Consider the following 5,589-nt stretch of genomic DNA (forward strand, 5'->3'; position numbering starts at 1 on the left):
AGCTGCTCCCTCAGCTGCCCCTTTGTGCCCCCACCCCAGTTTTTGGCCTGTCTTTCTAGACCGGAGGGCTCCCCTACTCTCTTTAAAAGAAGGGCATTACCACACCACCGCAAAAACTGTCCTCGGGCCCTGCTCCTCCCTCCGACTTGGTTGCTTGTGCCACTGGGGTTGAGCGGGAGGGAGGGGGCGTGTTCTCTGCCTCCCCCCGCCCCCCCCCCCCCTTGGCCAACCCCTGCTTCTCCAACAGATTTATTTGAGTGGCACTGTCAAAACCGGTAACGTTTCTGAGGAATAACGACAAAGGGAATTTTGACACCCGTAACGTTATACTCCCCCCCACATTTTGTTGGTCTTCAAGTTACCACCGAACTTGAATTTGGCTCTTCTACGCAAACCAACTTGGTTAACTTGCCCTCGGGCGCAATTTCTGTGTTCCTCTCGAAGTCCTGGAGCAATGGGGGGCTGAGCTCGAATGGCTCTCTGGGGGGATCAGGGCTGCTTCCTGCCTACTGACAAGGCACTGCCACTCAGCCCCACCCCTCTGCGGGGGGGGGAGGGGAGGGGAAATCTCTGGTCCCCTTGCCCCGGCCTTGAATGTCAAGTTTGGCACTAAACCCCTCCCATGCTGCTCATTTCCCCCTCTCGCCACCCCCCAGTCATCTCTCCCTCTACCTCCTGAAACACAGAACGAGGCTGGAGGGAAAGGGGGAGATGGGGAGGGGCCAAGGGGGGGCAATTTCCCCTCTCCTGCTCGGACGGAGGGTCCCTCGAATTCAACTGCCTACTTCTCCCGCCTTCTCCCCGTCCCTCCAGACCACCACCCCCGGGGGAAAAGGAGCAGCTGAGTAGACCCCCCCCCCCTTAGCGGTTGAAAGCCGACCTGTATATTGAGCTGGATAACAAGGAGAAGAGAAATCTTCTTCCGACTGTGACCTCCCCCCCCCCCCAAAAAAAAGCTACCATAGTTTGCTACCTGCTGCTTGCTTGCCTTATGCTTCTTTTTTTGGGGGGGGGGGGTTGCTGAAGTCGAGCCCCCCCCCTCCCCGTTTGTGGTCTTTCCCTTCGGGATCTCATTTAGCCTTTTTGGCGAATGAAAGTTGTAAGCAATCCGTGCAAAGGGTGACTCTCCCACCCCCCCAAAGCAGAAACACAAAAGAAAAAAAGACAGTGATAGCTGCTCGTGCTAAATCAGAAGTACTGTATCCCTCCCACCCCCTTTGCATTTCTGCTTGCACTGGATCGTGTGCAACCGGTTTCTAGATACTGTAACATCCGGGGAGGGAAGGGAGCGCTTTGTATTCGTCGAGATCTTGTGCAGGCGTAATTGTGCGAAGGCCCAGGGGTGGAATTCTACCAGGAGCTCCTTTGCGTATGAGGGCACGCACCCCCTGATGTAGCCAGTCCTCCCAAGAGCTTGCAAAAAAAAAGAAGACCCTTGTAAGCTCTTGGAGGATTGGCTACCTCAGGGGTGCGTGGCCTCATACGCAAAGGAGCCCCTGCTGGAATTCCACCCCTGCGGAGGCCATTTCAGTTTCTGAAATCCCAACCAGCATTTCAGATATTCTGCTCTGCTTGCGGAAGTCCGCTCGCTCTTTTCCCGCTTGGCTGCCTTCTGTGGGGGTCCCAATCCAGGGGTGTGTGGGCTGTCTGCCCACTGTCTGCCCTGAAAACACAACAGGATGTTTTGTGCCCCCGTCCTGGTCAGTATTAGGGTCAGTATTTTTAGATTCTTAGAGCAACAACCATCCTACAATTTCTGGCCACAATGGAGGGGACTTGTGCAAGTGTTTGGAGAATGGGAGGAGGGGCGGGCTGGTTCCTGAGCCCCCCCTCTCCTTTTGTAACACCTCTCCTTGTCAATTTCTAGTGCATCCTTCCTTCCCGACATCCCATAAAGTAGGGATTTTCTCCCCCACCCCCCATTTTCATTTAGTGCGCTTGGATTCCTCACTGTACCACTTTTGTATACATCCCTCCACCCCCCACCCCACCCCCTTCAGTTTCTGGGTTTTGTACGTAGCGTTTCCTTGTAGTCTCCTTCACCCCAAAACTCCTTGTTTTATTAAATAAAACTGAAGGTTTTTTTTCCTAACAGTTCTGAAAAGTTTCTGAGAGGCATTGCAGGGGAACCAATGGTCATGGACTGGGCATTTTTGTCACTGAACTGGGAATTTTTGCCTCGGGGTTCAGCAACTGGGCACGGGGGCCTGGTCCCTTCTGCGTGGGGAAGGAGGGGGTCAGCCTCTGAATGGTTCCCAGGGACACTGTGCAAGAAAACCTTTTTCCCTGCCTGTGGGGGGAGTGTGGGGCCTAGAACTGACCCATTTCATACCCTGCTTTCCCCCAGGGGGGAGCTGAAGCAGCTTCCTTTGTTCCCCTCTTCTCCATTTTATCCTCATAACAACCCTGTGAGGTAGGCTAGGCTGGGACAGAGTCGCCCGGTACGTTTCCATGGCAGAGTGAGGATTCGAACCTGGAGTCTCCGTGATTCTCGTCCGACTCTGTAACCTCCGCACCACTCTGGCTCTCTGGTCAAAGCGTGCTGTACGGTTGCCATCCGACAAGGACTTCCTGCTCCTGAAGCATCCTGGGTTCAGGTTCCTGCTTCTGAAGCATCCTAAGTGGCCGTCTCGGTTTCACCTACCTCACAAGGTTGATTTGAGGGTGGGATAAAACGGGTGAGACGGGGCATCTGCCTGCCTCTCATTGTCTTCTTGAGTGTAACGTAGACATGAAAAGGGTATTTCTGGCCCGCGAAGTTCTGTGTTCCGAAGCCGGCAGCTCTTGTTTGAAGGAAACTTCATGCTGAACGAAATTCCAGAGCCAAGGAAAGTCGAGGGAAAAAGCTGAGCAAATCTGGAAAGGAATAATGTTTTGTGTACTTTATTGTACACTCTTTTGGGGGGTAGTTTTTGTCTTTACCGTGGCTTCTCCTCCAGCCCCATGGGCTCTGTGGTCCCCTGAAGCCAGGCTGACAGGAAGTCTCACTTACTGTGATTTCTCTAGGTCATAGAATCAGAGTTGGCAGGGTCATCTAGTCCAACCCCCTGCACAAGGCAGGAAACTCACAAACACCTCCCTCTAAATTCACAGGATCCTCATTGCTGTCAGAAGGCCATCTAGCCTCTGTATAGAAACCTCCAAGGAAGGAGAGCCCACCACCTCCCGAGAAAGCCTGTTCCACTGAGGAGTCGCTGTAACCATAAAATCATAGAATCCTAGTGTTGGAGGGCATCTCCAAGGTCATCCAGTCCAACCATCTGCACAATGCAGGAAACTCACAAACACCTCCCCCTCAATTCACAGGATCCTCATTGCTGTCAGATGGCCTTCTAGCCTCTGTTTAGAAACCTCCAAGGAAGGAGAGCCCACCACCTCCCGGGGAAGCCTGTTCGACTGAGGAATTACTCTTAGCAGCCAGGAAGTTCTTCCTCATGTTGAGCCAGAAGCTCTTCTGATTTAATTTCTATCCATTATATCAGAATCAGAGAGCTGGAAGGGACCTCCAGGGTCATCTAGTCCAACCCCCTGCACAATGCAGGAAACTCACAAACGCCTCCCGCCTAAATTCACAGGATCTTCACTGCTGTCAGAGGGCCACCTAGCCTCTGTTTCAAAACCTCCAAGGAAGGAGAGCCCACCACCTCCCGAGGAAGCCTGTTCCACTGAGGAATCGCTCTAACCATAGAATCCTAGTGTTGGAAGGGATCTCCAGGGTCATCTAGTCCAACCCCCTGCACAATGCAGGAAACTCACAAACGCCTCCCCCTAAATTCACAGGATCTTCATTGCTGTCAGAGGGCCATCTAGCCTCTGTTTAGAAACCTCCAAGGAAGGAGAGCCCACCACCTCCAGAGGTCCTAAAAACATGAGTTTTTTTTTTTTTACAAGAGGAACTTGTAATTGTGAGCAAAGCAAATTTCAGTGCTGCAAATTACACAAAACGGCATGTTGGCAGGAAGGTGGGTTTGGTTGCCTTCTGCTCCAGCTTGTAGTTGCCTATATCCAGAGGAGGGCGACGAAGATGGTGAGGGGTCTGGAGACCAAGACCTGTGAAGAAAGGTTGAAGGAGCTGGGCATGTTTAGCCTGGAGAGGAGGCGGCTGAGAGGTGATAGGATCCCCATCTTCAAGTCCTTGAAGGGCTGTCATGTAGAGGATGGTGTGGAATTGTTTTAAGAACATAATAGAAGCCATGTTGGATCAGGCCAACGGCCCATCCAGTCCAACACTCTGTGTCACACAGTGGCCAAAAATTTTTTATATATACACACACACACTGTGGCTAATAGCCACTGATGGACCTGTGCTCCATATTTTTATCTAAACCCCTCTTGAAGGTGGCTATACCTGTGGCCGCCGCCACCTCCTGTGGCAGTGAATTCCACATGTTAATCACCCTTTGGGTGAAGAAGGACTTCCTTTTATCCGTTTTAACCTGTCTGCTCAGCAATTTCATCGAATGCCTACAAGTTCTTGTATTGTGAGAAAGGGAGAAAACCTTCTGGGGTTTTCTGTGGCCCCGGAAGGTACGACCAGAACCAATAGGTTGAAATTAAATCAAAAGAGTTTCCGGCTCAACGTTAGGAAGAACTTCCTGACCGTTCGAGCGGTTCCTCAGTGGAACAGGCTTCCTCCTCGGGAGGTGGTGGGCTCTCCTTCCTTGGAGGTTTTTCAACAGAGGCTAGAGGGCCATCTGACAGCAATGAAGATCCTGTGAATTTAGGGGGAGGGGTTTGTGAGTTTCCTGCATTGTGCAGGTGGTTGGACTAGATGACCCTGGAGGTCCCTTTCAACTATGTCATTCCAGGAGATCTCCAGCCCCACCTGGAGGTTGGCAACCCAACAACCTAGTCAGGTCTTTCTCTTCCCCGCAACCAACCCTCCCCAGGTTCCCCTCCCCTCTCTCCAAAAAGTTCCCAGCCTGGAGTAGGCAGACCTCTTTCCTGCTTTTTCTGGCATTACAAAGGGTCATTACAAAGAGGCGGGTGGTGGCAAACCACCTCAGTTCATCTCTTGCCTTGGAAACCCCACAGCCAGGCAGTCAAACTTATTGTAAAAGCCACATGGAATAAACATCAGCTGTGTGTGAGCTGCAAGTCGTAAAACGTCAAGGAAGGCAGGCAAATAGATGGAGGGGGGAGAGGTGGAAAGAAAGCAACATTAAATGCATTCCTCCAAGCCGCTGGCTGGCTTGGAGACATTATTTAAAGACAAGTCAGCTGACAGGGCACTGAGGGCTTCAAGAACCACACAATATGTATGAAAGAGCCACACGTGGTTCCCGAACTGCAGTTTGCCACCCCTGTGCTATAGGGTCGTCATGAGGGCAGCTGCAACTTAACATAAGAACAGAAGAGAAGCCATGTTGGATCAGGTCAATGGCTCCTCCAGTCCAACACTCTGTGTCACATAAGAACATAAGAGAAGCCCTGTTGGATCAGGCCAATGGCCCATCCAGTCCAACACTGTGTCACCTAAGAACATAAGAGAAGCCCTGTTGGATTAGGCCAATGGCCCATCCAGTCCAACACTGTGTCACATAAGAGAAGCCCTGTTGGATTAGGCCAATGGCCCATCCAGTCTAGCAC

Source organism: Heteronotia binoei, chromosome 15 (assembly GCF_032191835.1).
Source record: "Heteronotia binoei isolate CCM8104 ecotype False Entrance Well chromosome 15, APGP_CSIRO_Hbin_v1, whole genome shotgun sequence".
In the NCBI taxonomy this organism is placed as follows: Eukaryota; Metazoa; Chordata; class Lepidosauria; order Squamata; family Gekkonidae; genus Heteronotia; species Heteronotia binoei.